This window comes from Nansenia antarctica, assembly GCF_963989245.1.
Source record: "Nansenia antarctica genome assembly, chromosome: 8".
Classification (NCBI taxonomy): Eukaryota; Metazoa; Chordata; class Actinopteri; order Argentiniformes; family Microstomatidae; genus Nansenia; species Nansenia antarctica.
In genome coordinates this window covers 48,345,050-48,367,187 of record NC_137678.1, presented here as the reverse complement: position 1 = coordinate 48,367,187, position 22,138 = coordinate 48,345,050, and the positions used below count along the sequence as shown (strand labels likewise).

Genomic DNA, 22,138 nt, shown 5'->3' with positions numbered 1-22,138 from the left:
ATGCGGGAATCGAACCCCGATCTCCCGCATAACCGACGGCCGCCCTAACCATTAGACCAAGAGAGTTAACTCCCTTGGAGGAGCTGTTAACGGGGCCTCATACAGGATCTTATAACATTACAAAAAGCTTGGAGAGATCTTCAGCCGTTTCGGGTCTTCCCTTCAGCTGGTTTCTGATAATGGACCACAACTGGTGTCACAAGAAATGACTACATTCCTACAAGCAAATATTTTTTATTCCAGTGTAGCGAACGGGAATCTTCTAGTGTAACTCGCCCCATGCGGGAGTTGAACCCCGACCTCCCACATAACCGACGGCCGCGCTAACCATTAGACCAAGAGAGTTAACTCCCTTGGCGGAGCTGCTAACGAGGGAACTCTTTATGCTCTTGTAGCGGAGAATTCCTTCCTTCCATGCGGGAGTCGAACCCCGATCTCCCGCATTACCACCGGCCGCGCTAACCACTGAACCAAGGAGATTAACGGGATAACTACTACCTGTCAATGTTCCTGGGTTGTGCAGGGGAGTAGGCCAGGCCAACGAGCTGTCAGTGATGGACTGGGTCTGATAGCAGGGTTAGCCATTAACGGTTAGCATGCCCGGTGAATGAACACGATAGGGACAGAAGGAAGCGGAACTGGGACAGCTAGCAGGGCTTACAGGCAACTTAGCGGTTCTAGCGCTAGCCCGGTTAGCATTCGTCAGGGTCCGGAAGAAGGTACATTTTTATCCCAGTAGAGGGAAGCGTTAGGTGGGGGGTGGGGGGAGGGGTGTCCTGTGACAGGAGTGGTGTGGGGGTGTAGAGATGAGCGGGTACAGACAGGGGGTGGGCAAGGCGGGTTGGCGTTAGCCGTTAGCGGGGGCCAGTGGCCCGCACCCTCTTGCTCCTCTTGCTGACGGTGGTGAAGCGGAAGGGCTGCAGGTCAGGCTGCTCTCCGGGGGGGTAACGGTTTTACTCGTTGACTTCGTTGTCCGGGGTGCCAGTCAGGGCGAGGCCTGACAATTTTAGTTAGTGTGGGGTTGGTTTAGTCAGTCTTTAGTCAAGTTACCGTTACAAGCGCTACATGCATCAAAACATGAACCCTTTTTTGTTATACACAGGTGAATAGGATATTGTAATATTATAGCATTGCACAACAGACGAAAATTAGTACACAAGGACATGTGTTGCAATTCAGGTGGTACTGTATTGTCACAATAAACAAAGAACTCTCAAAACATCGACTCAACAGTTCATCACAACCCCAAAAGTTCAGTTCAGCTCAATCACCGTCAATTGTATCTCACCCCGCTCCCACACAACGAACGCAAGACTTACAGTTTTAACAGTCTGTCAGTCCGATAGCTTAGTGGTGTCGGGTTACCCCCGCTGCTTAAGATGAGCCTCTACTGCTCTCTCCCCAGCTCCGGTGTAAGCGTATGACATTCCACGGCCTTATATCCAACTGTATCCTTACGGTGTATCCTTACGGGGCATTGTATCAAAAAGTATCATCCAGCTCTTCGCGGTCCGAGTAGGCTAAAACATACCGAGACGCAGACAGCGAACCCGAACTGCGGCACAAACACGAACGGACGGAATAATCCACTTCCTGGTTTGTTTGAATCATTCCGCCCTCAGCACTCGGTGAGAGACACCTTATCATTTCCCGTCGTCTGTCGAGAACGGGGATTGGCTGATTTACGACTGGATACCGGCAGCGTGTGACGTGTGACGGCGTGTGAAAAAAATGTGGAAGTGACAGTCGGCGGCGGAGACATGGCAGAATCGCCACACTCCCTCCCCTTTAGAAAAAGCCGGACCATGGGGTAGGCGTACTCCAATCCACTTTGGATATGGTATTTCACTCAAAACCTTTGAAGTCTTCCTCCTCACTCTCCTCAGCGAAGATGTCCAAAACCCGCTGACGGTCAGTCTTCACGTGGCTTAGAGCAGTGCTGGAGGGATGGTCTGGTAGCGGACAGTCCTCGGATGGAAAACCTTTGAAGTCTTCCTCCTCACTCTCCTCAGCGAAGATGTCCAAAACCCGCTGACGGTCAGTCTTCACGTGGCTTAGAGCAGTGCTGGAGGGATGGTCTCGTAGCGGACAGTCCTCGGATGGAAAACCTATGAAGGTCTCCTCATCACTGCCATCCTCAAAAAACTCAAGGACCCGACGACGCTCTTCCTCCTCCACTTCAGCAGCCGACGGGTAGCAGGGTTTAAGTCTGGCAACATTGACCGCTCGATGGTCCTCTCCTGTCTCTTCCAGTACAACCTCATACGGGAGAGGGCCCACTTTCTGGATGACACGGTAAGGTCCCTTCCAACGTGGTGCGATCTTGGCCGAGAAGGACCGTGCGGCTTTTGAATAGGGGTGAGAGCGCATCCACACCCTGTCTTTATCCACGTACGCCACCTCCCTCCGATGTTTGTCGTAGTGCTGTTTCTGCTTCTGTCGAGCCTGCTTCAGCTTGCCATCCACATAGTCATGCAATTCACGGAGCTGACTTTCCTTCTTGTAGGCTGGGGCATCAGGGGTGCAAGTCCTTGGCAGCAGCATGACCTCCATGGGTCCTCGGATCGGTCTGCACAGATTAGCTTCGGCAGGTGTCACACCAGTTGATTCATGGACAGCTGAATTCAGTGCAAACCGAAACTCCGGCAGGTGTTTGTCCCAGCCTTTGTGGTTGTCCCCGACATATGAGGCTATCATAGTCTTCAGGTTTCTGTTGATCCTCTCCGTCAGATTGGTCTGGGGGTGGTACGCTGTCGTCCTCTTCTGTGCCACATTCCACTGTTTGCAAGTGGCTTCAAACACCGAAGAGACGAACTGCGACCCTTGGTCGGAGAGGATGTACTCAGGGACTCCCCAGCGGGGAGTGGCCCGCCGCAGGGCAAAGAGCTCCACCCACCGGGAGTAATAGTCCACAAACACAAGGAGGTAGATGTTTCCCTTCGAACTCCTAGGGAATGGGCCCATCAGGTCGACTCCTAACATCTCCCAGGGCCGATGGACTATGGTCTGCTGGAGCTTCCCGGCAGGCTTCCGGCTCTCAGGCTTATACTGCTGGCACACTTGACAACGCTGGACATGCTGTTTGACATCCAAACTGAGGTTTGGCCAGTAAGCCAGAGCCTGTAGCCTCTTGTAGGTCTTAAACCTGCCCAGATGCCCAGCCAAGGGGTCCTCGTGGAAGGTCTGCAGCAGCTGTTGTCGCAGAGGGGGAGGAATGTACACCTGGTACAAGGTCTTGTGAGGTAGGTGGACCACTCTATAGACGTTGTCCTCCAAGATGGTGAATCTGGTGGTAGAGTTTACCTCAACCTCGCCTGTGTTTGTGATGTTCTCATACAGCCTCTGGATGACTGGGTCGGCTTGCTGGGCCTTCCAGATGGTTTAATCAGAAACATGTAGGTCCTTCCCAGTTTCCCAATGGGATGGCAGGATGGCACAGGTGGGTGTGGTCAGACAGGAGGGGTCTGCCGGGGCTCTGGATAGAGCGTCGGGGACTGTGTTATATTTCCCTTTCCTGTACTCCACTGTAAAGGTGAACTCCTGTAGTCGGAGAGCCCATCGGATGAGTCGGGTGCTGGGTTTTTGGGTTTTGAAGACCCACACCAGGGAGGAGTGGTCTGTTACCACAGTGAAAAACCTGCCTTCCAAGTAATGCCTCCACTTTTCCAGAGCCCAGACTACCGCCAGGCATTCCTGCTCTGTGGTTGAGTAGTTCCTCTCTGCATGATTCAAACTGCGGCTGGCGAAGGCCAGGACCTCTTCCGTTCCGAGTCCAGTGTGTTGTACCAACACTGCACCCAGCCCGTTTATTTTTATTATTTTTTTTTTTTTATTTTTTTTTCAAAAGAAAAAATGCATTTTATTTATCCAGGTAGGTAAACACAGAACACTCTTTTATAGTAACAGTCTGGTCAATACAGCAGGCAGCAGACATCACTAATTAACGTACATTAATTATGTCAAAAGGGGAGAGAAAAAACTTTTAGGCAAAACACAGGAACGGTATAGCCATCAAGAACTGTTATGGGTTACAAACAGTCATAGCAATGCAGAGAGAAGCTGAACAAAAAAAGATAACGACACAGACATTCAGAAATGAACACAAAAAGTGTTTACAAAAAAAAAATGTTGGTCTACATGTTGTTGTCGACCGACTCATTGAGACCGTTGTAGGCTTGTGTCTGGGTCCTGGAATTGGCCCCAGTCGCATCCTCCAGCCAGCCTTTGAACACCACCGGGTCTCTCTTCGACACCAGGAGCTGACCCAACATCTCACTGGCCGTGTGGTAGCCCTTGTTCTCCAGCTGTCTGCCATGGCCTGTCCCAATCCCTGGAACATCTCTCACAGACTTTGTTCCCATTGGCTCGGACACAAAGTTGCTGTGTTTCTGGGTTGTGGTGGTGGGTTTTGACTTTTCAGCCATATCTCAGGAAGATTGTCAGACTGCCTCTGTACCTGTGGGAACTTCAGAGCTCCGGAGGGGATAAACCAACTCAGACGGAAGTGGACATCCTGCTGGTTGGGCAGGGTGTGGGGGCCGTTCCGAGTCCAGTGTGTTGTACCAACACTGCACCCAGCCCGTTTTTTTTTTTTTTTTTTTTTTTTTTTCAAAAGAAAAAATGCATTTTATTTATCCAGGTAGGTAAACACAGAACACTCTTTTATAGTAACAGTCTGGTCAATACAGCAGGCAGCAGACATCACTAATTAACGTACATTAATTATGTCAAAAGGGGAGAGAAAAAACTTTTAGGCAAAACACAGGAACGGTATAGCCATCAAGAACTGTTATGGGTTACAAACAGTCATAGCAATGCAGAGAGAAGCTGAACAAAAAAAGATAACGACACAGACATTCAGAAATGAACACAAAAAGTGTTTACAAAAAAAAAATGTTGGTCTACATGTTGTTGTCGACCCACTCATTGAGACCGTTGTAGGCTTGTGTCTGGGTCCTGGAATTGGCCCCAGTCGCATCCTCCAGCCAGCCTTTGAACACCACCGGGTCTCTCTTCGACACCAGGAGCTGACCCAACATCTCACTGGCCGTGTGGTAGCCCTTGTTCTCCAGCTGTCTGCCATGGCCTGTCCCAATCCCTGGAACATCTCTCACAGACTTTGTTCCCATTGGCTCGGACACAAAGTTGCTGTGTTTCTGGGTTGTGGTGGTGGGTTTTGACTTTTCAGCCATATCTCAGGAAGATTGTCAGACTGCCTCTGTACCTGTGGGAACTTCAGAGCTCCGGAGGGGATAAACCAACTCAGACGGAAGTGGACATCCTGCTGGTTGGGCAGGGTGTGGGGGCCGTTCCGAGTCCAGTGTGTTGTACCAACACTGCACCCAGCCCGTTTATTTTTTTTTTATTTATTTATTTTTTTTTTTCAAAAGAAAAAATGCATTTTATTTATCCAGGTAGGTAAACACAGAACACTCTTTTATAGTAACAGTCTGGTCAATACAGCAGGCAGCAGACATCACTAATTAACGTACATTAATTATGTCAAAAGGGGAGAGAAAAAACTTTTAGGCAAAACACAGGAACGGTATAGCCATCAAGAACTGTTATGGGTTACAAACAGTCATAGCAATGCAGAGAGAAGCTGAACAAAAAAAGATAACGACACAGACATTCAGAAATGAACACAAAAAGTGTTTACAAAAAAAAAATGTTGGTCTACATGTTGTTGTCGACCCACTCATTGAGACCGTTGTAGGCTTGTGTCTGGGTCCTGGAATTGGCCCCAGTCGCATCCTCCAGCCAGCCTTTGAACACCACCGGGTCTCTCTTCGACACCAGGAGCTGACCCAACATCTCACTGGCCGTGTGGTAGCCCTTGTTCTCCAGCTGTCTGCCATGGCCTGTCCCAATCCCTGGAACATCTCTCACAGACTTTGTTCCCATTGGCTCGGACACAAAGTTGCTGTGTTTCTGGGTTGTGGTGGTGGGTTTTGACTTTTCAGCCATATCTCAGGAAGATTGTCAGACTGCCTCTGTACCTGTGGGAACTTCAGAGCTCCGGAGGGGATAAACCAACTCAGACGGAAGTGGACATCCTGCTGGTTGGGCAGGGTGTGGGGGCCGTTCCGAGTCCAGTGTGTTGTACCAACACTGCACCCAGCCCGTTTATTTTTTTATTTTATTTTTTATTTTTATTTTTTTTCAAAAGAAAAAATGCATTTTATTTATCCAGGTAGGTAAACACAGAACACTCTTTTATAGTAACAGTCTGGTCAATACAGCAGGCAGCAGACATCACTAATTAACGTACATTAATTATGTCAAAAGGGGAGAGAAAAAACTTTTAGGCAAAACACAGGAACGGTATAGCCATCAAGAACTGTTATGGGTTACAAACAGTCATAGCAATGCAGAGAGAAGCTGAACAAAAAAAGATAACGACACAGACATTCAGAAATGAACACAAAAAGTGTTTACAAAAAAAAAATGTTGGTCTACATGTTGTTGTCGACCCACTCATTGAGACCGTTGTAGGCTTGTGTCTGGGTCCTGGAATTGGCCCCAGTCGCATCCTCCAGCCAGCCTTTGAACACCACCGGGTCTCTCTTCGACACCAGGAGCTGACCCAACATCTCACTGGCCGTGTGGTAGCCCTTGTTCTCCAGCTGTCTGCCATGGCCTGTCCCAATCCCTGGAACATCTCTCACAGACTTTGTTCCCATTGGCTCGGACACAAAGTTGCTGTGTTTCTGGGTTGTGGTGGTGGGTTTTGACTTTTCAGCCATATCTCAGGAAGATTGTCAGACTGCCTCTGTACCTGTGGGAACTTCAGAGCTCCGGAGGGGATAAACCAACTCAGACGGAAGTGGACATCCTGCTGGTTGGGCAGGGTGTGGGGGCCGTTCCGAGTCCAGTGTGTTGTACCAACACTGCACCCAGCCCGTTTATTTTTTTATTTTATTTTTTATTTTTATTTTTTTTCAAAAGAAAAAATGCATTTTATTTATCCAGGTAGGTAAACACAGAACACTCTTTTATAGTAACAGTCTGGTCAATACAGCAGGCAGCAGACATCACTAATTAACGTACATTAATTATGTCAAAAGGGGAGAGAAAAAACTTTTAGGCAAAACACAGGAACGGTATAGCCATCAAGAACTGTTATGGGTTACAAACAGTCATAGCAATGCAGAGAGAAGCTGAACAAAAAAAGATAACGACACAGACATTCAGAAATGAACACAAAAAGTGTTTACAAAAAAAAAATGTTGGTCTACATGTTGTTGTCGACCCACTCATTGAGACCGTTGTAGGCTTGTGTCTGGGTCCTGGAATTGGCCCCAGTCGCATCCTCCAGCCAGCCTTTGAACACCACCGGGTCTCTCTTCGACACCAGGAGCTGACCCAACATCTCACTGGCCGTGTGGTAGCCCTTGTTCTCCAGCTGTCTGCCATGGCCTGTCCCAATCCCTGGAACATCTCTCACAGACTTTGTTCCCATTGGCTCGGACACAAAGTTGCTGTGTTTCTGGGTTGTGGTGGTGGGTTTTGACTTTTCAGCCATATCTCAGGAAGATTGTCAGACTGCCTCTGTACCTGTGGGAACTTCAGAGCTCCGGAGGGGATAAACCAACTCAGACGGAAGTGGACATCCTGCTGGTTGGGCAGGGTGTGGGGGCCGTTCCGAGTCCAGTGTGTTGTACCAACACTGCACCCAGCCCGTTTTTTTTTTTTTTTCAAAAGAAAAAATGCATTTTATTTATCCAGGTAGGTAAACACAGAACACTCTTTTATAGTAACAGTCTGGTCAATACAGCAGGCAGCAGACATCACTAATTAACGTACATTAATTATGTCAAAAGGGGAGAGAAAAAACTTTTAGGCAAAACACAGGAACGGTATAGCCATCAAGAACTGTTATGGGTTACAAACAGTCATAGCAATGCAGAGAGAAGCTGAACAAAAAAAGATAACGACACAGACATTCAGAAATGAACACAAAAAGTGTTTACAAAAAAAAAATGTTGGTCTACATGTTGTTGTCGACCCACTCATTGAGACCGTTGTAGGCTTGTGTCTGGGTCCTGGAATTGGCCCCAGTCGCATCCTCCAGCCAGCCTTTGAACACCACCGGGTCTCTCTTCGACACCAGGAGCTGACCCAACATCTCACTGGCCGTGTGGTAGCCCTTGTTCTCCAGCTGTCTGCCATGGCCTGTCCCAATCCCTGGAACATCTCTCACAGACTTTGTTCCCATTGGCTCGGACACAAAGTTGCTGTGTTTCTGGGTTGTGGTGGTGGGTTTTGACTTTTCAGCCATATCTCAGGAAGATTGTCAGACTGCCTCTGTACCTGTGGGAACTTCAGAGCTCCGGAGGGGATAAACCAACTCAGACGGAAGTGGACATCCTGCTGGTTGGGCAGGGTGTGGGGGCCGTTCCGAGTCCAGTGTGTTGTACCAACACTGCACCCAGCCCGTTTATTTATTTTAATTTTTTTTATTTTTTTATTTTTTCAAAAGAAAAAATGCATTTTATTTATCCAGGTAGGTAAACACAGAACACTCTTTTATAGTAACAGTCTGGTCAATACAGCAGGCAGCAGACATCACTAATTAACGTACATTAATTATGTCAAAAGGGGAGAGAAAAAACTTTTAGGCAAAACACAGGAACGGTATAGCCATCAAGAACTGTTATGGGTTACAAACAGTCATAGCAATGCAGAGAGAAGCTGAACAAAAAAAGATAACGACACAGACATTCAGAAATGAACACAAAAAGTGTTTACAAAAAAAAAATGTTGCTCTACATGTTGTTGTCGACCCACTCATTGAGACCGTTGTAGGCTTGTGTCTGGGTCCTGGAATTGGCCCCAGTCGCATCCTCCAGCCAGCCTTTGAACACCACCGGGTCTCTCTTCGACACCAGGAGCTGACCCAACATCTCACTGGCCGTGTGGTAGCCCTTGTTCTCCAGCTGTCTGCCATGGCCTGTCCCAATCCCTGGAACATCTCTCACAGACTTTGTTCCCATTGGCTCGGACACAAAGTTGCTGTGTTTCTGGGTTGTGGTGGTGGGTTTTGACTTTTCAGCCATATCTCAGGAAGATTGTCAGACTGCCTCTGTACCTGTGGGAACTTCAGAGCTCCGGAGGGGATAAACCAACTCAGACGGAAGTGGACATCCTGCTGGTTGGGCAGGGTGTGGGGGCCGTTCCGAGTCCAGTGTGTTGTACCAACACTGCACCCAGCCCGTTTATTTTTTTATTTTTTATTTTATTTTTTATTTTTTTCAAAAGAAAAAATGCATTTTATTTATCCAGGTAAGTAAACACAGAACACTCTTTTATAGTAACAGTCTGGTCAATACAGCAGGCAGCAGACATCACTAATTAACGTACATTAATTATGTCAAAAGGGGAGAGAAAAAACTTTTAGGCAAAACACAGGAACGGTATAGCCATCAAGAACTGTTATGGGTTACAAACAGTCATAGCAATGCAGAGAGAAGCTGAACAAAAAAAGATAACGACACAGACATTCAGAAATGAACACAAAAAGTGTTTACAAAAAAAAAATGTTGGTCTACATGTTGTTGTCGACCCACTCATTGAGACCGTTGTAGGCTTGTGTCTGGGTCCTGGAATTGGCCCCAGTCGCATCCTCCAGCCAGCCTTTGAACACCACCGGGTCTCTCTTCGACACCAGGAGCTGACCCAACATCTCACTGGCCGTGTGGTAGCCCTTGTTCTCCAGCTGTCTGCCATGGCCTGTCCCAATCCCTGGAACATCTCTCACAGACTTTGTTCCCATTGGCTCGGACACAAAGTTGCTGTGTTTCTGGGTTGTGGTGGTGGGTTTTGACTTTTCAGCCATATCTCAGGAAGATTGTCAGACTGCCTCTGTACCTGTGGGAACTTCAGAGCTCCGGAGGGGATAAACCAACTCAGACGGAAGTGGACATCCTGCTGGTTGGGCAGGGTGTGGGGGCCGTTCCGAGTCCAGTGTGTTGTACCAACACTGCACCCAGCCCGTTTATTTTTTTATTTTTTATTTTATTTTTTATTTTTTTCAAAAGAAAAAATGAATTTTATTTATCCAGGTAAGTAAACACAGAACACTCTTTTATAGTAACAGTCTGGTCAATACAGCAGGCAGCAGACATCACTAATTAACGTACATTAATTATGTCAAAAGGGGAGAGAAAAAACTTTTAGGCAAAACACAGGAACGGTATAGCCATCAAGAACTGTTATGGGTTACAAACAGTCATAGCAATGCAGAGAGAAGCTGAACAAAAAAAGATAACGACACAGACATTCAGAAATGAACACAAAAAGTGTTTACAAAAAAAAAATGTTGGTCTACATGTTGTTGTCGACCCACTCATTGAGACCGTTGTAGGCTTGTGTCTGGGTCCTGGAATTGGCCCCAGTCGCATCCTCCAGCCAGCCTTTGAACACCACCGGGTCTCTCTTCGACACCAGGAGCTGACCCAACATCTCACTGGCCGTGTGGTAGCCCTTGTTCTCCAGCTGTCTGCCATGGCCTGTCCCAATCCCTGGAACATCTCTCACAGACTTTGTTCCCATTGGCTCGGACACAAAGTTGCTGTGTTTCTGGGTTGTGGTGGTGGGTTTTGACTTTTCAGCCATATCTCAGGAAGATTGTCAGACTGCCTCTGTACCTGTGGGAACTTCAGAGCTCCGGAGGGGATAAACCAACTCAGACGGAAGTGGACATCCTGCTGGTTGGGCAGGGTGTGGGGGCCGTTCCGAGTCCAGTGTGTTGTACCAACACTGCACCCAGCCCGTTTATTTTTTTATTTTATTTTTTATTTTTATTTTTTTTCAAAAGAAAAAATGCATTTTATTTATCCAGGTAGGTAAACACAGAACACTCTTTTATAGTAACAGTCTGGTCAATACAGCAGGCAGCAGACATCACTAATTAACGTACATTAATTATGTCAAAAGGGGAGAGAAAAAACTTTTAGGCAAAACACAGGAACGGTATAGCCATCAAGAACTGTTATGGGTTACAAACAGTCATAGCAATGCAGAGAGAAGCTGAACAAAAAAAGATAACGACACAGACATTCAGAAATGAACACAAAAAGTGTTTACAAAAAAAAAATGTTGCTCTACATGTTTTTGTCGACCCACTCATTGAGACCGTTGTAGGCTTGTGTCTGGGTCCTGGAATTGGCCCCAGTCGCATCCTCCAGCCAGCCTTTGAACACCACCGGGTCTCTCTTCGACACCAGGAGCTGACCCAACATCTCACTGGCCGTGTGGTAGCCCTTGTTCTCCAGCTGTCTGCCATGGCCTGTCCCAATCCCTGGAACATCTCTCACAGACTTTGTTCCCATTGGCTCGGACACAAAGTTGCTGTGTTTCTGGGTTGTGGTGGTGGGTTTTGACTTTTCAGCCATATCTCAGGAAGATTGTCAGACTGCCTCTGTACCTGTGGGAACTTCAGAGCTCCGGAGGGGATAAACCAACTCAGACGGAAGTGGACATCCTGCTGGTTGGGCAGGGTGTGGGGGCCGTTCCGAGTCCAGTGTGTTGTACCAACACTGCACCCAGCCCGTTTATTTTTTTATTTTTTATTTTATTTTTTATTTTTTTCAAAAGAAAAAATGAATTTTATTTATCCAGGTAAGTAAACACAGAACACTCTTTTATAGTAACAGTCTGGTCAATACAGCAGGCAGCAGACATCACTAATTAACGTACATTAATTATGTCAAAAGGGGAGAGAAAAAACTTTTAGGCAAAACACAGGAACGGTATAGCCATCAAGAACTGTTATGGGTTACAAACAGTCATAGCAATGCAGAGAGAAGCTGAACAAAAAAAGATAACGACACAGACATTCAGAAATGAACACAAAAAGTGTTTACAAAAAAAAAATGTTGGTCTACATGTTGTTGTCGACCCACTCATTGAGACCGTTGTAGGCTTGTGTCTGGGTCCTGGAATTGGCCCCAGTCGCATCCTCCAGCCAGCCTTTGAACACCACCGGGTCTCTCTTCGACACCAGGAGCTGACCCAACATCTCACTGGCCGTGTGGTAGCCCTTGTTCTCCAGCTGTCTGCCATGGCCTGTCCCAATCCCTGGAACATCTCTCACAGACTTTGTTCCCATTGGCTCGGACACAAAGTTGCTGTGTTTCTGGGTTGTGGTGGTGGGTTTTGACTTTTCAGCCATATCTCAGGAAGATTGTCAGACTGCCTCTGTACCTGTGGGAACTTCAGAGCTCCGGAGGGGATAAACCAACTCAGACGGAAGTGGACATCCTGCTGGTTGGGCAGGGTGTGGGGGCCGTTCCGAGTCCAGTGTGTTGTACCAACACTGCACCCAGCCCGTTTATTTATTTATTTATTTTTTATTTTTTTATTTTTTCAAAAGAAAAAATGCATTTTATTTATCCAGGTAGGTAAACACAGAACACTCTTTTATAGTAACAGTCTGGTCAATACAGCAGGCAGCAGACATCACTAATTAACGTACATTAATTATGTCAAAAGGGGAGAGAAAAAACTTTTAGGCAAAACACAGGAACGGTATAGCCATCAAGAACTGTTATGGGTTACAAACAGTCATAGCAATGCAGAGAGAAGCTGAACAAAAAAAGATAACGACACAGACATTCAGAAATGAACACAAAAAGTGTTTACAAAAAAAAAATGTTGCTCTACATGTTGTTGTCGACCCACTCATTGAGACCGTTGTAGGCTTGTGTCTGGGTCCTGGAATTGGCCCCAGTCGCATCCTCCAGCCAGCCTTTGAACACCACCGGGTCTCTCTTCGACACCAGGAGCTGACCCAACATCTCACTGGCCGTGTGGTAGCCCTTGTTCTCCAGCTGTCTGCCATGGCCTGTCCCAATCCCTGGAACATCTCTCACAGACTTTGTTCCCATTGGCTCGGACACAAAGTTGCTGTGTTTCTGGGTTGTGGTGGTGGGTTCTGACTTTTCAGCCATATCTCAGGAAGATTGTCAGACTGCCTCTGTACCTGTGGGAACTTCAGAGCTCCGGAGGGGATAAACCAACTCAGACGGAAGTGGACATCCTGCTGGTTGGGCAGGGTGTGGGGGCCGTTCCGAGTCCAGTGTGTTGTACCAACACTGCACCCAGCCCGTTTTTTTTTTTTTTTTTTTTTTCAAAAGAAAAAATGCATTTTATTTATCCAGGTAGGTAAACACAGAACACTCTTTTATAGTAACAGTCTGGTCAATACAGCAGGCAGCAGACATCACTAATTAACGTACATTAATTATGTCAAAAGGGGAGAGAAAAAACTTTTAGGCAAAACACAGGAACGGTATAGCCATCAAGAACTGTTATGGGTTACAAACAGTCATAGCAATGCAGAGAGAAGCTGAACAAAAAAAGATAACGACACAGACATTCAGAAATGAACACAAAAAGTGTTTACAAAAAAAAAATGTTGGTCTACATGTTGTTGTCGACCCACTCATTGAGACCGTTGTAGACTTGTGTCTGGGTCCTGGAATTGGCCCCAGTCGCATCCTCCAGCCAGCCTTTGAACACCACCGGGTCTCTCTTCGACACCAGGAGCTGACCCAACATCTCACTGGCCGTGTGGTAGCCCTTGTTCTCCAGCTGTCTGCCATGGCCTGTCCCAATCCCTGGAACATCTCTCACAGACTTTGTTCCCATTGGCTCGGACACAAAGTTGCTGTGTTTCTGGGTTGTGGTGGTGGGTTTTGACTTTTCAGCCATATCTCAGGAAGATTGTCAGACTGCCTCTGTACCTGTGGGAACTTCAGAGCTCCGGAGGGGATAAACCAACTCAGACGGAAGTGGACATCCTGCTGGTTGGGCAGGGTGTGGGGGCCGTTCCGAGTCCAGTGTGTTGTACCAACACTGCACCCAGCCCGTTTATTTTTTTATTTTTTATTTTATTTTTTATTTTTTTCAAAAGAAAAAATGCATTTTATTTATCCAGGTAAGTAAACACAGAACACTCTTTTATAGTAACAGTCTGGTCAATACAGCAGGCAGCAGACATCACTAATTAACGTACATTAATTATGTCAAAAGGGGAGAGAAAAAACTTTTAGGCAAAACACAGGAACGGTATAGCCATCAAGAACTGTTATGGGTTACAAACAGTCATAGCAATGCAGAGAGAAGCTGAACAAAAAAAGATAACGACACAGACATTCAGAAATGAACACAAAAAGTGTTTACAAAAAAAAAATGTTGGTCTACATGTTGTTGTCGACCCACTCATTGAGACCGTTGTAGGCTTGTGTCTGGGTCCTGGAATTGGCCCCAGTCGCATCCTCCAGCCAGCCTTTGAACACCACCGGGTCTCTCTTCGACACCAGGAGCTGACCCAACATCTCACTGGCCGTGTGGTAGCCCTTGTTCTCCAGCTGTCTGCCATGGCCTGTCCCAATCCCTGGAACATCTCTCACAGACTTTGTTCCCATTGGCTCGGACACAAAGTTGCTGTGTTTCTGGGTTGTGGTGGTGGGTTTTGACTTTTCAGCCATATCTCAGGAAGATTGTCAGACTGCCTCTGTACCTGTGGGAACTTCAGAGCTCCGGAGGGGATAAACCAACTCAGACGGAAGTGGACATCCTGCTGGTTGGGCAGGGTGTGGGGGCCGTTCCGAGTCCAGTGTGTTGTACCAACACTGCACCCAGCCCGTTTATTTTTTTATTTTATTTTTTATTTTTATTTTTTTTCAAAAGAAAAAATGCATTTTATTTATCCAGGTAGGTAAACACAGAACACTCTTTTATAGTAACAGTCTGGTCAATACAGCAGGCAGCAGACATCACTAATTAACGTACATTAATTATGTCAAAAGGGGAGAGAAAAAACTTTTAGGCAAAACACAGGAACGGTATAGCCATCAAGAACTGTTATGGGTTACAAACAGTCATAGCAATGCAGAGAGAAGCTGAACAAAAAAAGATAACGACACAGACATTCAGAAATGAACACAAAAAGTGTTTACAAAAAAAAAATGTTGCTCTACATGTTGTTGTCGACCCACTCATTGAGACCGTTGTAGGCTTGTGTCTGGGTCCTGGAATTGGCCCCAGTCGCATCCTCCAGCCAGCCTTTGAACACCACCGGGTCTCTCTTCGACACCAGGAGCTGACCCAACATCTCACTGGCCGTGTGGTAGCCCTTGTTCTCCAGCTGTCTGCCATGGCCTGTCCCAATCCCTGGAACATCTCTCACAGACTTTGTTCCCATTGGCTCGGACACAAAGTTGCTGTGTTTCTGGGTTGTGGTGGTGGGTTTTGACTTTTCAGCCATATCTCAGGAAGATTGTCAGACTGCCTCTGTACCTGTGGGAACTTCAGAGCTCCGGAGGGGATAAACCAACTCAGACGGAAGTGGACATCCTGCTGGTTGGGCAGGGTGTGGGGGCCGTTCCGAGTCCAGTGTGTTGTACCAACACTGCACCCAGCCCGTTTTTTTTTTTTTTTTTTTTTTTCAAAAGAAAAAATGCATTTTATTTATCCAGGTAGGTAAACACAGAACACTCTTTTATAGTAACAGTCTGGTCAATACAGCAGGCAGCAGACATCACTAATTAACGTACATTAATTATGTCAAAAGGGGAGAGAAAAAACTTTTAGGCAAAACACAGGAACGGTATAGCCATCAAGAACTGTTATGGGTTACAAACAGTCATAGCAATGCAGAGAGAAGCTGAACAAAAAAAGATAACGACACAGACATTCAGAAATGAACACAAAAAGTGTTTACAAAAAAAAAATGTTGGTCTACATGTTGTTGTCGACCCACTCATTGAGACCGTTGTAGGCTTGTGTCTGGGTCCTGGAATTGGCCCCAGTCGCATCCTCCAGCCAGCCTTTGAACACCACCGGGTCTCTCTTCGACACCAGGAGCTGACCCAACATCTCACTGGCCGTGTGGTAGCCCTTGTTCTCCAGCTGTCTGCCATGGCCTGTCCCAATCCCTGGAACATCTCTCACAGACTTTGTTCCCATTGGCTCGGACACAAAGTTGCTGTGTTTCTGGGTTGTGGTGGTGGGTTTTGACTTTTCAGCCATATCTCAGGAAGATTGTCAGACTGCCTCTGTACCTGTGGGAACTTCAGAGCTCCGGAGGGGATAAACCAACTCAGACGGAAGTGGACATCCTGCTGGTTGGGCAGGGTGTGGGGGCCGTTCCGAGTCCAGTGTGTTGTACCAACACTGCACCCAGCCCGTTTATTTTTTTATTTTTTATTTTATTTTTTATTTTTTTCAAAAGAAAAAATGCATTTTATTTATCCAGGTAAGTAAACACAGAACACTCTTTTATAGTAACAGTCTGGTCAATACAGCAGGCAGCAGACATCACTAATTAACGTACATTAATTATGTCAAAAGGGGAGAGAAAAAACTTTTAGGCAAAACACAGGAACGGTATAGCCATCAAGAACTGTTATGGGTTACAAACAGTCATAGCAATGCAGAGAGAAGCTGAACAAAAAAAGATAACGACACAGACATTCAGAAATGAACACAAAAAGTGTTTACAAAAAAAAAATGTTGGTCTACATGTTGTTGTCGACCCACTCATTGAGACCGTTGTAGGCTTGTGTCTGGGTCCTGGAATTGGCCCCAGTCGCATCCTCCAGCCAGCCTTTGAACACCACCGGGTCTCTCTTCGACACCAGGAGCTGACCCAACATCTCACTGGCCGTGTGGTAGCCCTTGTTCTCCAGCTGTCTGCCATGGCCTGTCCCAATCCCTGGAACATCTCTCACAGACTTTGTTCCCATTGGCTCGGACACAAAGTTGCTGTGTTTCTGGGTTGTGGTGGTGGGTTTTGACTTTTCAGCCATATCTCAGGAAGATTGTCAGACTGCCTCTGTACCTGTGGGAACTTCAGAGCTCCGGAGGGGATAAACCAACTCAGACGGAAGTGGACATCCTGCTGGTTGGGCAGGGTGTGGGGGCCGTTCCGAGTCCAGTGTGTTGTACCAACACTGCACCCAGCCCGTTTTTTTTTTTTTTTTTTTTTTTTTTTTTTTTTTCAAAAGAAAAAATGCATTTTATTTATCCAGGTAGGTAAACACAGAACACTCTTTTATAGTAACAGTCTGGTCAATACAGCAGGCAGCAGACATCACTAATTAACGTACATTAATTATGTCAAAAGGGGAGAGAAAAAACTTTTAGGCAAAACACAGGAACGGTATAGCCATCAAGAACTGTTATGGGTTACAAACAGTCATAGCAATGCAGAGAGAAGCTGAACAAAAAAAGATAACGACACAGACATTCAGAAATGAACACAAAAAGTGTTTACAAAAAAAAAATGTTGGTCTACATGTTGTTGTCGACCCACTCATTGAGACCGTTGTAGGCTTGTGTCTGGGTCCTGGAATTGGCCCCAGTCGCATCCTCCAGCCAGCCTTTGAACACCACCGGGTCTCTCTTCGACACCAGGAGCTGACCCAACATCTCACTGGCCGTGTGGTAGCCCTTGTTCTCCAGCTGTCTGCCATGGCCTGTCCCAATCCCTGGAACATCTCTCACAGACTTTGTTCCCATTGGCTCGGACACAAAGTTGCTGTGTTTCTGGGTTGTGGTGGTGGGTTCTGACTTTTCAGCCATATCTCAGGAAGATTGTCAGACTGCCTCTGTACCTGTGGGAACTTCAGAGCTCCGGAGGGGATAAACCAACTCAGACGGAAGTGGACATCCTGCTGGTTGGGCAGGGTGTGGGGGCCGTTCCGAGTCCAGTGTGTTGTACCAACACTGCACCCAGCCCGTTTTTTTTTTTTTTTTTTTTTTCAAAAGAAAAAATGCATTTTATTTATCCAGGTAGGTAAACACAGAACACTCTTTTATAGTAACAGTCTGGTCAATACAGCAGGCAGCAGACATCACTAATTAACGTACATTAATTATGTCAAAAGGGGAGAGAAAAAACTTTTAGGCAAAACACAGGAACGGTATAGCCATCAAGAACTGTTATGGGTTACAAACAGTCATAGCAATGCAGAGAGAAGCTGAACAAAAAAAGATAACGACACAGACATTCAGAAATGAACACAAAAAGTGTTTACAAAAAAAAAATGTTGGTATACATGTTGTTGTCGACCCACTCATTGAGACCGTTGTAGACTTGTGTCTGGGTCCTGGAATTGGCCCCAGTCGCATCCTCCAGCCAGCCTTTGAACACCACCGGGTCTCTCTTCGACACCAGGAGCTGACCCAACATCTCACTGGCCGTGTGGTAGCCCTTGTTCTCCAGCTGTCTGCCATGGCCTGTCCCAATCCCTGGAACATCTCTCACAGACTTTGTTCCCATTGGCTCGGACACAAAGTTGCTGTGTTTCTGGGTTGTGGTGGTGGGTTTTGACTTTTCAGCCATATCTCAGGAAGATTGTCAGACTGCCTCTGTACCTGTGGGAACTTCAGAGCTCCGGAGGGGATAAACCAACTCAGACGGAAGTGGACATCCTGCTGGTTGGGCAGGGTGTGGGGGCCGTTCCGAGTCCAGTGTGTTGTACCAACACTGCACCCAGCCCGTTTATTTTTTTATTTTTTATTTTATTTTTTATTTTTTTCAAAAGAAAAAATGCATTTTATTTATCCAGGTAAGTAAACACAGAACACTCTTTTATAGTAACAGTCTGGTCAATACAGCAGGCAGCAGACATCACTAATTAACGTACATTAATTATGTCAAAAGGGGAGAGAAAAAACTTTTAGGCAAAACACAGGAACGGTATAGCCATCAAGAACTGTTATGGGTTACAAACAGTCATAGCAATGCAGAGAGAAGCTGAACAAAAAAAGATAACGACACAGACATTCAGAAATGAACACAAAAAGTGTTTACAAAAAAAAAATGTTGGTCTACATGTTGTTGTCGACCCACTCATTGAGACCGTTGTAGGCTTGTGTCTGGGTCCTGGAATTGGCCCCAGTCGCATCCTCCAGCCAGCCTTTGAACACCACCGGGTCTCTCTTCGACACCAGGAGCTGACCCAACATCTCACTGGCCGTGTGGTAGCCCTTGTTCTCCAGCTGTCTGCCATGGCCTGTCCCAATCCCTGGAACATCTCTCACAGACTTTGTTCCCATTGGCTCGGACACAAAGTTGCTGTGTTTCTGGGTTGTGGTGGTGGGTTTTGACTTTTCAGCCATATCTCAGGAAGATTGTCAGACTGCCTCTGTACCTGTGGGAACTTCAGAGCTCCGGAGGGGATAAACCAACTCAGACGGAAGTGGACATCCTGCTGGTTGGGCAGGGTGTGGGGGCCGTTCCGAGTCCAGTGTGTTGTACCAACACTGCACCCAGCCCGTTTTTTTTTTTTTTTTTTTTTTTTTTTTTTTTTTTCAAAAGAAAAAATGCATTTTATTTATCCAGGTAGGTAAACACAGAACACTCTTTTATAGTAACAGTCTGGTCAATACAGCAGGCAGCAGACATCACTAATTAACGTACATTAATTATGTCAAAAGGGGAGAGAAAAAACTTTTAGGCAAAACACAGGAACGGTATAGCCATCAAGAACTGTTATGGGTTACAAACAGTCATAGCAATGCAGAGAGAAGCTGAACAAAAAAAGATAACGACACAGACATTCAGAAATGAACACAAAAAGTGTTTACAAAAAAAAAATGTTGGTCTACATGTTGTTGTCGACCCACTCATTGAAACCGTTGTAGGCTTGTGTCTGGGTCCTGGAATTGGCCCCAGTCGCATCCTCCAGCCAGCCTTTGAACACCACCGGGTCTCTCTTCGACACCAGGAGCTGACCCAACATCTCACTGGCCGTGTGGTAGCCCTTGTTCTCCAGCTGTCTGCCATGGCCTGTCCCAATCCCTGGAACATCTCTCACAGACTTTGTTCCCATTGGCTCGGACACAAAGTTGCTGTGTTTCTGGGTTGTGGTGGTGGGTTTTGACTTTTCAGCCATATCTCAGGAAGATTGTCAGACTGCCTCTGTACCTGTGGGAACTTCAGAGCTCCGGAGGGGATAAACCAACTCAGACGGAAGTGGACATCCTGCTGGTTGGGCAGGGTGTGGGGGCCGTTCCGAGTCCAGTGTGTTGTACCAACACTGCACCCAGCCCGTTTATTTATTTTTATTTATTTTTTTATTTTTTTATTTTTTCAAAAGAAAAAATGCATTTTATTTATCCAGGTAGGTAAACACAGAACACTCTTTTATAGTAACAGTCTGGTCAATACAGCAGGCAGCAGACATCACTAATTAACGTACATTAATTATGTCAAAAGGGGAGAGAAAAAACTTTTAGGCAAAACACAGGAACGGTATAGCCATCAAGAACTGTTATGGGTTACAAACAGTCATAGCAATGCAGAGAGAAGCTGAACAAAAAGATAACGACACAGACATTCAGAAATGAACACAAAAAGTGTTTACAAAAAAAAAATGTTGGTCTACATGTTGTTGTCGACCCACTCATTGAGACCGTTGTAGGCTTGTGTCTGGGTCCTGGAATTGGCCCCAGTCGCATCCTCCAGCCAGCCTTTGAACACCACCGGGTCTCTCTTCGACACCAGGAGCTGACCCAACATCTCACTGGCCGTGTGGTAGCCCTTGTTCTCCAGCTGTCTGCCATGGCCTGTCCCAATCCCTGGAACATCTCTCACAGACTTTGTTCCCATTGGCTCGGACACAAAGTTGCTGTGTTTCTGGGTTGTGGTGGTGGGTTTTGACTTTTCAGCCATATCTCAGGAAGATTGTCAGACTGCTTCTGTACCTGTGGGAACTTCAGAGCTCCGGAGGGGATAAACCAACTCAGACGGAAGTGGACATCCTGCTGGTTGGGCAGGGTGTGGGGGCCGCGGCGAGGGCGCCCCCTCTTGGTGAAGCCCACGTACCAGCCGGAGTAGCGCGCAGACATCAGCGCCGTGTAGTGGTTCTCCAGGACCTTCTCCACGAAGACGCAGTCTGCACTGCGGTTACTGGCCTTCTTCCCCACCAGCTTGCCGCGGCGGTTCATGCACAGGTAGAAGTTGGTCTCCTTGCCTCGGATTCTCACCTGGCTACCAAAGGTATCGGCCTCCACTACGAGCATATTTGTCTCCGTCCTCCCCGCGGGCGCTGATCCGCCGGCCCAGCACCTGGACGTGCTTCCCGCTGGTGCGGCTGTAGAGCTGGTAGACCCGGTGGTGCCGGCGGCTCATGGCGTCCCGGACACGCGTCTGGTTCTCCACGTGCACGCTGAAGTTCACCCCGTCCACGCCAAACACCTGCTGCTGTAACGGATTGCACATCACCAGCAACATCTGGATACATAAGACAACCAGCGTGGGGAGAAGGGGCCACATCGCTTCCCCCCTCCACTACGGAACTTTGCCCGGAGTCAGTCCCCTCGCTCGGCCAGAGGCGGTCCGACAGTACGGAGAGTGTTCTCTGTCTGTGTTTATAATCCGTTGGACGGAGTGGAGGGTCAAAGAGTCAGCGGACACTCCCGTTGGCATCGGCGGCGTGGCCCGCTTCCCCCGGCGGGGATGGGTGTGTGGGCGCGGGCAGGCAGGGCGGGGTGTGAGGAGGAGAGGGCGGCCGGGCCACTGTGACCGGAGGGCTACCCTCTGGGCTGTCCCCGGCGGGCGGTGCTGAGGGGGGGGGGGGGGGGGGGGCGGGGTGGCGCTGGAGGAGGTCAGGGCATCAAACGGCTGCGCGCCGCCGCGGGGCTGAGAGGAACAGGTGAAAGCGCGTTCACAACTCACACCAGCAAAAACTCCAGTCGACTCCACTCCGTATGAACAGAGGCGCCCCGTCCATAGAGGCAACCAAGGCAATTGCTTGGGGCCACCAAACAAAAAGGGCCTTTTTGTCAAACTAAAACTGTCCTTGGATGAATGTATTTTCAATGGAAATCATGGCATTCAGCGTTCAGTCGCTCTGAGTCTGCTCGCGCTGCGCATACATTCTGTTGTGAATCCCGCTTCGGCTCCACTCGCTTCCACCTCAGCGCCGCTCGGGGAGACCAATCAGGCTGTCATCTGAGCCATAAAGGATATACGATATAGGATATTACATTACATAATTATAAAGGATATAGCTTTTTATATATTCCAAGACGACTTTTTCTGGAATAGCAATCTCGATGCAGGGCGACTCTCCTACCTCTTGGCGGCAGCTGGACCCTGTACACGACTTCGCTCAGTCTC

General features: G+C 47.3%; 1 pseudogene across 1 annotated transcript; it reads right to left on the bottom strand.

Moving 5' to 3' along the window:
- Positions 1–854: 854 nt before the first annotated feature.
- On the bottom strand, positions 855–21,292 carry LOC308163717 (fibroblast growth factor 18-like; annotated as a pseudogene). The gene is made up of 2 exons: positions 20,766–21,292; positions 855–956 (listed from the first exon to the last, which is right to left on the bottom strand). The product of its transcript is annotated as a fibroblast growth factor 18-like (transcript).
- Positions 21,293–22,138: the final 846 nt, after the last annotated feature.